The sequence below is a fragment of the Paroedura picta genome, chromosome 1, assembly GCF_049243985.1.
Source record: "Paroedura picta isolate Pp20150507F chromosome 1, Ppicta_v3.0, whole genome shotgun sequence".
Classification (NCBI taxonomy): Eukaryota; Metazoa; Chordata; class Lepidosauria; order Squamata; family Gekkonidae; genus Paroedura; species Paroedura picta.
In genome coordinates, this window is record NC_135369.1 from 137,839,484 (window position 1) to 137,850,503 (window position 11,020).

Sequence of the window (11,020 nt, forward strand, 5' to 3'; positions counted from 1 at the left end):
CCAATCCTCTCTCCCCCTTCAAGAAAACAAAGAAAAAGGCTGTGCTTGCCTCCCCCCTCTCCTTCTGAGCCTCCCTAAGCACGTGCAGAACACTTTTCTGTTTCAAGGAGGGGGGAGGGGAAGAGGAAGACCGGAGTTCAAATCGATCTCACTTTAACAGGATTGACAATGGAATAAACAAAGTAAGTACAGATTCAGCCCTGGTGAAATGAGCTTCCAGAGGAAATCAGGGCCCTGACAGAGCTAAAACCGTTCTGCACGGCCTGCAAAAGGGAGCTCTTGGTTTGGTTGAGCATTTGGTTGAGACCAGGTGACCAGCAACATCTACAGAGCGCTGTGTGGGAGAGGCACAGATGAGGTGGCAGCCTGGTCCCAGCTGTAGCCGCTATCGGTGGTACCACTGCTCCCTCCGTCCCAAAAAATCCACTTATATCTTCTGGACCTGTTATAGTCTGACATTGTTCTAGTCTGTTACCTCTGTTATAGTTTCAATATTAATATTATTGTTGTTGTTATGAAAAACAGTTTCATGTACTGTTTTCTACATTTTACGTAAACTGCCCTGAGCCTCAGGGGAGGGCAGTATATAAATATAAAAATAAATTTAGAAGAAGAAGAAGAGTTGGTTCTTATATGCCGCTTTTCCCTACCCGAAGGAGGCTCAAAGCGGCTTACAGTCGCCTTCCCATTCATCTCCCCACAACAGACACCCTGTGGGGTGGGTGAGGCTGAGAGAGCACTGATATCACTGCCTGGTCAGAACAGTTTTATCAGCGCCATGGCGAGCCCAAGGTCACCCAGCTGGTTGCATGTGGGGGAGCGCAGAATCGAACCTGGCATGCCAGATTACAAGTCCGCACTCCTAACCACTACACCAAACTGGCTCTTTAAATTTAAATTTAAAAACATAAATGGATAAAAAACCATTCCAAAAGAGGATATTTCACTTGCAACCTGAGGTAGTGCAGTCCTTTCCACCATCTCACTGGAATACCTGTAAAAGAAGAGAGGGAGTGTGCTTAAGATTCCCCCCCCCCATGCACTGGTTTCTTGTTTATTTGCTCAAATGGGATTATTTACCCCATTATTTGCTTCACATCACCCTTGTATACAAGTTACAGTACAACCCCTGAGTAATTCTAATGTTACAACCAATGCATAAAGGTGTGATTCAAGCTCCACATTTGTCTAGATACTGGTCCCTGGCTTTATCTGTAAAAAGAACATGTGTTATCTGTAAAGAACATCTGTAAAGAGAGCCAGCTTGGTGTAGTGGTTAGGAGTGCAGACTTCTAATTTGGCAAGCTGGGTTTAATTTCACTCTCCCCTACATGCAGGCAGCTGGGTGACCTTGGGCTCATCACAGCACTGATAAACCTGTTCTGACCAAGCAGTAAGATCAGGGCTCTCTCAGCCTCACCTACCTCGCAGGGTGTCTGTTGTGGGGAAAGGAGGTTGTAAGCCGCTTTGAGACTTCTTCAGGTAGAGAAAAGCGGCATATTAGAACCAACTCTTCTTCTTGTTTTTCTCCTCCTCCTCCTCTTCCTCCTTCTCTATTTCTTATTTACTGTATGGTATGTGTTTAGTATAGCCTGGAGATCCTAAGATTGTCTAGCTGCCAGATGTTTGGAGGTAGTTTGCTTTTGCCTGCCCCACATCATGACCCTGGTATTCTTTGATGGTCACCTTTCCAAGTGCTAGCCAGGGCCAACATTGCTTAGGTTCCGAGATCTGATGGGACTGGGACTGATTCTGCACAGAGGCATAAAACCTGCATCGCCTCCTGCTTTCAAACGCAGTTGTAAGCTGTGCGTTTGAAAGCTTCCTGACGGGAGACCCCTCCCATATTTTCCCACTCTCTTGTCATGGCTTTTTGCTTCCAGATGAGGCAGCAAGGGAAAACAACGCAAACATCTCCCCCTGCTTCTTGGCTTGTCTGTCATTGCAAGCAACCAATCCCTGCACAGCAGCTGTACTGGGGACTCAAACTTCCTTCCCCCCACTGAGCCATGGAATTATTTTTTTAAAAATAAAGTACACTTCCACATTGCTATGGAGAAACACCACATTGCTATGGAGAAACACCACATTGCTATGGAGAAACAATGAAACATTCCCTCCTTTTGGGGGACTCTTTGTATAATGGTCTCTATTTATGTTCGAGTAGATTTCTGATAGATTGGCCATGGTAACTGGATCCTGATGAGTGATTGTGTGTTCACAGTAAATTTTAAAAACAAAGAGATGCCTCTTTTTAAAAACAAACAGATGCCTAGCTGATGGGGAGAGAAAAGAGACCAGTGAATTCCTCTAAAATCTTAGATGAGCCATGAAGCTGAAGGTATGTTGTACATCCTAGAGTTGGAAGGGGCCATACAGGCCACCTTGTCCAACCCCCTGCTCAGTGCAGGATCAGCAGCTAAAGCATCCAGGAGAAGTGTGTGCCAGGGTATATTCTACCAGGAATTAGACTCTCAATACTGTAATTATTTATCATTTTCTTGGGAAATAAAGTCCAATTTTTGAACAAGCTGCCCGAAACACATGGTTACAACCGTTAGGAACCAGATATGGAAGTTTGGCTGCCTAATTACTAGCACCATGGTTTTGGTAAACCATCCTTGAACTGGAGTCAAATAATTGGTAGAAGAGCTCCCCTAGTTGATGTGTTGGCACAGATGGTCAGGAGAACCATGGTTCTTACACTGGTACTTACATGAAAGCTTATACCTTAAATAAAATTTGGTGGGTCTTAAAGGTGGACCCACCTGGACTCAAACTTTGTTCTGGTGCTTCAGGCCAACACAGCTCCCCACCTGAATCGAAATCCATCTAATTGTCACAAGCTTGCATTCTTTGATTTGAATTGTGCTCAGTGGGTGTGAACTATTTAGACTGTGACCAACATGATGGGAAATGCACATACATTTGATTTTCTGATCTGAATGAAATAAATGGTTTTGAAATATATCATGCACCATTTCCATTAAGATGGAGGGGTTGTATGACTCATTCTGACTATGTGAAGAGCCAGATCAAAGTTAATTTTTCAAAAATAATCCATTAATATGCTAACTAATAATAACATGATTCATCAGATTACTGAGCCTTTTCCAGCAAGATGAAAATAGAGTACATACATAGGTTTCCACACTCACAATACAGCAGATGTGTCACTGGTTTTATTATTTATGAATTAAAATATTTACCCCCACCTTTCCTTCTGGCTCAAGGCATCACAGAGCACCACCGGTGGCTATCCGATACTGCTTCAGTATTGAGGATAACTCAAACCCCTCACCAAAGTACAAGGTGCAGACAGCATGGAAATTGCACTGCTGACCCTTGCAGCCCCACCAGCACCCACCAGTCAACAAGGAAGCAGCCAGTCAGTACGCACTAACAAGCCACATCCCCTCACATCAGCTCACTTCTAACAAGGCCAGATGAAGATAACACTGAAGTCCTAAATGGCATCACGTTTTAAAAGCCCTATAGTATTGCCAAAACAAATAAATAAAGATAATTTAGGGTTTTTTTTAGCATTTTATAATCTCAGGCTGTAAACTAGTTTCCTTAGCTCATGCATAAATTCAGTTTTTGACAACACTCCCTCTCCACAACACAATGAAAGGTACATAGCTTTCTTCCACTGTGACCACTACGTGCCCTAGAATAGGGGTCTCCATTGTGTTTTTATGAAGTAGATGGGCTGTGCAGATTCATTAAAATATTGTTTTGGCAGGAGCTGCCACCATGGCACAAGGATCAACACTGTGTTATTGAAGTTAGGCTGTGGCAACCATTTTGTGCCTGGATCCATCTTCAGCAGCAGGCATTTTGTTGCTGCATCCACCATGCCATGTCAGAATTCCAAATATGCCTTGCAAGCCTGAAACGTTTAGGGACCTCTGCCCTAGAACAAATACACACAAGGGAGTTTTCACAGATGTGTATTAGGCAGGGAGATTATTGGCACCAAGGCAGAACCAAGAACAGAGAGCCTTCCAAATATATCCCCAGCAGTTCATTGGGGAAAGGAACCCATATGGACAACAGTGGTTGTCCAAGAGTGCTGGTGGAAAGAAGGCATCATACAGTGTTTGGCAAACAACAGGTCAGCAGCAACGCAGACAAGAACATGCACCTCATGCACTTGGAAGCAGCTGTGTTAAGCCCACACCCAACTAGACAGACTAGAACGAGAGACAGCATAGGGCAGAAGGAAACCTCCTACAGTCTTGGCAGAGCAAAGACGACTTTGGAGAAAACCACTGAACAATGGAAAAGCACAACGTTCACAGTTTCGGCCTCATGTGGAGATAGCCACTAGACAAGTCTGGAAGAAGTCCCTGGCTTAGACTTTCCACTGACACATTATCATGACAAACAAAATCAGAGTCCAGTGGCACCTTTAAGACCAACAAAGATTTATTCAAGGTGTGAGCTTTTGAGTGCACTGCTTGCACTCGAAAGCTCACACCTTGAATAAATCTTTATTGGTCTTAAAGGTGCCACTGGACTCTGATTTTGTTTTGTTGTCCTGCTTCAGACCAACACAGCTACCCATTTGAATCAAACATTATCATGGTTGGCTATTCCACATGTCAATCTTTTTGGCTGGTATGTCTCTGAGCAACAGGCTCCTGCTGCCATCAGGAGGGTCATTAACTACCACCTGGACCATTCATCCAAGCAACATCTGAGCCTCAGGATGCTGGGAAGGGAAACTTCTATTCCCACTCCTCATTGAAAGACACACTGAGGTTGTATTACGGATAATGAATATTTACATTACAATGCACGTTACGCTTCAAAAATAAGCAATTCAATTGAAGGGTAAAACCAGGACTCTTATTTGCTTATAATTATATATTCAAATTCAAATTGTTGTACATCAACTGATAGATTAATATATTTCTATCTCACCTGCCCTCCGGGGAGTTCCGAGTAATATATCTCGTTCTTCCATTTTCTATTGTATCTTGTAAAGTAGTTTAGGCTGAGAACATTTGACTGGCTGAAGATCTCCCATTACTTCTCTTGGCTGAGAGTTGGGAGTGAATCATAGCAGTTCTGCAAGGTTATGTAAGTAGGCAGAATGTCACCACCACATAGGATACCCAGACTCTGCAGGCCTTTTGAATGAAATAATTTTTCTTCACAAAATGTCATGGTGTAGCTAATGGGAAAAAATCAAGCAGCTGAGCTCCACTACAGATGAAAACATCAGCCTGCACACTCTGGATTCTTATTTGCAGGAGTCTGTTGTCACAGCCTGGCCAAAGAAAAGTAGAATTTCCCTCAGGCAATTTCTAAGTACAAGTTGATTGTTTTACTAGGATTATGACCAACATAACTGGGTGGCCACCATTATGCATTTAGCCTACCCAAGACTTCAGGAAAAGGCATCTAAAGCAAAACCTTCTATAGTGTGGAATTATTTTGCTATCCAGGCTTCGAAAACTGTGTGTGATTGTAGAATTACATATTAGTTTCAATCAGAGAAGAGCAAGCAGGATTTAGGCCACATCGGGGCTGTGTTGATCAAATGTTCACCATCCGTCAACTAGCAGAGGAAAGAATTAGGTTCCAAAACAGAAGTGTCATTGTCTTTATTGACTTCAAATCCACTTTTGACTGGCCTTCTCTATGGAAGGTACTAGAAACTGAAAATGTGCCCCAGAAAATAATCACACTCCTCCGAACAGCATATGATGGTTCAACAAGCCAAGTGCAAATTCGAAATGAGCTATCAGAGGAGTTCACTATCCAGACTGGAGTGCACCAAGGAGATGTGGCCTCTCCCCTAAGCAGCATATCCAGCAATATGAGACTATCACTAGTCTCTGATCACTGAATTAAAAAAATTATGATGGGGGGAAATTTAAAAGGAGCTGAGCAAGGTTTAGTTCTTTGTGGGTATTGACTTGAACAGGGGATTGGAGGCAAATGGCAGCATCTCCAGCGCAGAAAAAAAAATTGACATGAGATGAAAAGAGAGAGACTCTGGGATGAGAAGTCTAATGCTTTGAAAACATTTTTCCCTTTAATGCTTTGGTGAGCAAAGTTTGGGGTGAGGGGGAGGAACCATTTTAGCAGTCTCTGGAAGCCTAACATTAAAATGGCAGCTTAGTCAGATGGACCAGCTGTGAACCACCAAATTTAAGAATCACTTGGGATCTATCCATTTGGAGAAAGAATGCAATTTGCACAGGACAGGCTTTTTAAAACTGCCACGATCGGAACTGGTGTACAGAATCCAATTAGAGAAGCACAAAGAGAAAACCATGCTCTGAAAATCCACAGTGAAATGTGTGTGTGTGTCTTTACCTACTCATTTTGTTCCATCTTCAATTGACAAGATTGACATATACAGCTGTGAGCACATTCTATGAGATATAAACATAGCTGATGATATTGTAGCACATTCACTGACTTTAATGTTTCCAGGATCCTGAAGGGAGATGGACTAATTAGCTTGCTGAGGAACCTAAGTGATGATGCTATAATGGAAGGAAAGATTTGGGTCAAGAGGAGGGAAACTCTCAACCCCCCCACCACCCAGCACATGATTCCTTGTGGCTCTTGAAAACATAAATAGGCATACTTCAGAGGCCTTCCTTCAGGCAGACTATTATGTGAGGTTTGATGGGTGGCAGCCTGAGAAAAGACCAGCTTGATTTTGGCACCAAAACTTTGGAATTCCCTACTCAGGGATAGTCATCTGTCTCCCTTTATCATAATCTTCTGTAAGTGGCTGAAGACTTTTTTTGGTTGGTTTGCATTCCTCCATTAACTTATTAACTCTCACCCCCATTGTTCTGTTTATTTTCAAAACTGTGTTTTAATATTTTGAAAAGCTTTTCATCTGTTTAACTTTTTTAATGTTCTGATGTTCACCACCTTGGGGAACCCTTGCTGGGTGGAAAAAATAGAAATGTTTTAAATCAGAAATAATAATACAATAAGTTAGGAGTTAACATAAAACAGAATGCTACATTTGTTGTTCTTGGTGTCCGACCCATCGCGACCCCATGGACAATGATCCTCCAGGCCTTCCTGTCATCTACCATTCCCCAGAGTCCATTAAAGTTTGCACTGATAGCTTCAGTGTCTCCATCCAGCCACCTCATTCTCTGTCATCCCCTTCTTCTTTTGCCCTCAATCACTCCCAGCATTAGGCTCTTCTCCAGGGAGTCCTTACTTCTCATGAAGTGGCCAAAGTATTTGAGTTTCATCTTCAGGATCTGGCCTTCTAAGGAGCAGTCAGGGCTGATCTCCTCTAAGACTGACCGGTTTGTCCACCTTGCAGTCCAAGGGACTCGCAAGAGTCTTCTCCAGCACAGAGTTCAAAAGCCTCAATTCTTTGACGCTCGGCCTTCCTTATGGTCCAACTTTTAACAGCCGTACATTGCAACTGGGAAGACCATAGCCTTGACGCACTTTCGTTGGCAGGGTGATATCTCTGCTTTTTTAGGATGCTATCTAGATTTGCCATAGCTTTCCTCCCCAGGAGCAAGCATCTTTTAATTTCTTTGCTGCAGTCCCCATCTGCAGTGATCTTGGAGCCCAGGAAAATAAAATCTGTCACTACCTCAATTTCTTCCCCATCTATTTGCCAGGAATTGAGAGGGCTGGATGCCATGATCTTTGTTTTCTTGATGTTGAGTTTCAAGCCAACCTTTGCACTCTCCTCCTTCACCCGCATCAAGAGGCTCTTTAGTTACTCTTCGCTTTCTGCCATTAGAGTGGTATCATCTGCATATCTGAGGTTGTTGATATTTTTCCGTCCAATCTTGATCCCAATTTGTGACTCATCTAACCCCGCTTTTCTCATGATGTGCTCCGCATACAAGTTAAATAGGCAAGGCGGCAGTATATAAAAACTCTATGGACAGTTCCAAAAGGCAATGCTACATTAAGCACATCTTAACACGGTTTTCAAAAGCATTTTGTTGTAAATCACACAGACTGTCCCTGAACCTTTGAAAAAGGGTTTATAGCTCACGTACTTTAGAGATGACGAATGCTATTGTAATAATCCTCCTCACCATATCTTTTGTGATGCTGGGTTTATTATAAACTGAGCCTGAATGTTCATTCCTATTATACACCGACATTTTAAAAAGAAAGAAACGTTACTCAGAAGATCCATTATTATGATCTGCTGTGGATTGTAATGGGCCTCCACAGGGATCCCCAGATTCAGATTATAGGTATCATGCTGAGGTGGCCAGGTTGATGAAGCCTAACTTGTGACTGGCCTCCCATTTCTTTCCATTCCAAGCTGTTATTTACCAAGTGAACAGGTACCCATATATGGGGGAATGCTAAATATGTGAACAGCTCCAGTGATAACCATTGTGTATGAAGTAATTTATCTATATATTCATTAAGGTTGATTGACATGTCCCCTTCAGATTACATCTAAGGGATGCAACCAGATCCCGGACTCAGGAAAAAATATGAATTTTACTAAAGACATGAGAACTGAAGACTCATTGAATTGGGTCATACAGGAAATCTGTATAATTCATCATTCTTTCTACAACAGTGATTAGACATCACTCACAGAAGTACACAAGCAGGGCATGGTGGTAATATCCATTTTACAGAGCTGGAAAAAGAGTAGAGCAACAAAGATTATTAGGGAGTTTGACCACCTTTCCTATGAGGAAAGGCCGAAAAACCTGGTGGAGCTTTCTAGTTTGGAAAAGTGACTAAGGGGAGGGCATGATAGAGGTTTATAAAATTATTCAAGAAGTGGAGAGAACTGACAAAGAGAAAATATTCTCCCTCTCCCTAATACTAGAATTCAAGGGCAACCAATGAAGTCAATAGGCAGTAGAGGAAATGCTTCTTTTCACAGAGAGTGATTAAAATGTGGAATTCACTGCCAGAGGATGTAGTGATGGCCACAGGAATGAACAGCTTTAATTAGATTCAATGAAGATAAGTCTGTCAATGGCTCCTAGTCATGATGATTGAGGGCAACCTCCACATTCAAAGGCAATAAACCTCTCAATCTCAGAGCCAGGAGGCAACATCCTGCTGCCTTAGCTTCTATACCGTGTTATTAGCTGCCCACAGGAATTGATTGGCCACTGTGTGAGACAGGATACTAACCAGACAGACCATTGATCTGCTCCAGCAGGGCTGCTGCTGCTGCTGTTCTTCTTCTTCTTCTTCTTCTTCTTCTTCTTCTTCTTCTTCTTCTTCTTATCATCATCATCATCATCATCATTGTTATTATCATTTCCTGCCACTCCCAAATGGCTCGTGGCGAGTCACAGTGTCTCGAAAACCCCATTAAAACTCCCATTAAAAGACTTAAAAACATCACAGCATGGCGGCCCAATAATAAAATCCCCTTCCTACCCCCTTCTTAAAAAGGGGGGTGGGTGGAGGAGAAGGAGGTCAACGGTGTTCAAGAAGAAGCCCGGGGGAGAGCAGTTGATGTACCCCGGCAGCCCCAGCCTCAACCATAGACCTGGCGGAAGAGCTCCGTCTTGCAGGCCCTGCGGAACGTTGAAAGGTCCCGCAGGGCCCGCAGCTCTCCCGGGAGCTCATTTCACCAGGTGGGGGCCAGGACTGAAAAGGCCCTGGCTCTGGTCGAGGCTAGGCGTGCTTCCCTAGGGCCGGGAACGACCAGAAGATTCTCACTTGCAGAGCGCAGAGCCCTGTGGGGGGCTTAGGGCAGTAGGCGGTCCCTCAGGTATGTGGGTCCCAGCCCGCGTAAAGCCTTAAAGGTTAGAACCAAAACCTTGAACCGGATCCGGACGGCAATTGGTAACCAGTTATGTTCTTATTAGTTTCTTTGAATTCAGTTAAAATGTCAGGATCCTGTCAAGGATCTTCTCATTCACTTGTATCAGTGTTGAAACAACTTTCCCAACAAAGTTATGAGACTGCAGTTTGCAGCATGAAAAACACAGGCTATCACTAATATTACAGAAATATGTTATTGTAAATTAAATTCAAATTTACCTATCAACTTTTCATATAAAAAGGTAAAGGTAAAGGTATCCCCTGTGCAAGCACTGGGTCATGTCTGACCCTTGGGGTGATGCCCTCCAGTGTTTTCATGGCAGACTCAATACGGGGTGGTTTGCCAGTGCCTTCCCCAGTCATGACCGTTTACCCCCCAGCAAGCTGGGTACTCATTTTACCGACCTCGGAAGGATGGAAGGCTGAGTCAACCTTGAGCCGACTGCTGGGATTGAACTCCCAGCCTCATGGGCAGAGCTTTCAGATTGCATGTCTGCTGCCTTACTACTCTGCGCCACAGGAGGCTCATTAGAGGTTTAAACTGAGTTTTAAACTATTATTATATGTAATTTCTTGAACATTTTAATAAATGAGAGCCCAAAATTTTATACAGCTGCTCAGCAAATGGACCCTCACTCTAGTGTTAACCCCCATTCCTTGACTCCATCCCAATTGGGCTAAACAAATTAATTGATGGGAGTTACACAAGTATTCTTGGAGCAGCTCACAAACTTCAGTGCAGATCTTGAGAAAATATCTCCAGTTCTCTGTAAGACTAGTGGGTTTAGATCTCATAATCTATCAGCAAACGGTGTGGATGGTCACAGATCTCTCCCATGTTATTTACCCTCCAGCAGTCTTTCCTAACCCAGGAAGTTTGGGGGGGGGGAGCAAAGGATTCACATGAATGCTACATAGGTCAGCAGGCTACAAAGGGGAGGAGGGAGGGGATAAGCACTGTTTCAGCATCTTCCATCTGAACGGCTCTACTGATGAACAAGGGAGTGATCTTGGTCCCTTTCTCCTCCACGCTGCAGCCTCCTTTCCTGGGATTGAAAAAACTGCTGGAGGGAGGGAAATGGAGGAAAGAGGCACCAAACATGCATATGCAGGGTCCAACAGTGCATGTATCTAGCCGTTACTTCTGTGTGCTTAGGGTGGACCAGTCATTCTTGCCCTTTCTGTTAGTGATTAATGAGCAGAAGCAACTGATGAAAGCAGCTCTATTGAACTATTTCCTGCTTCCATA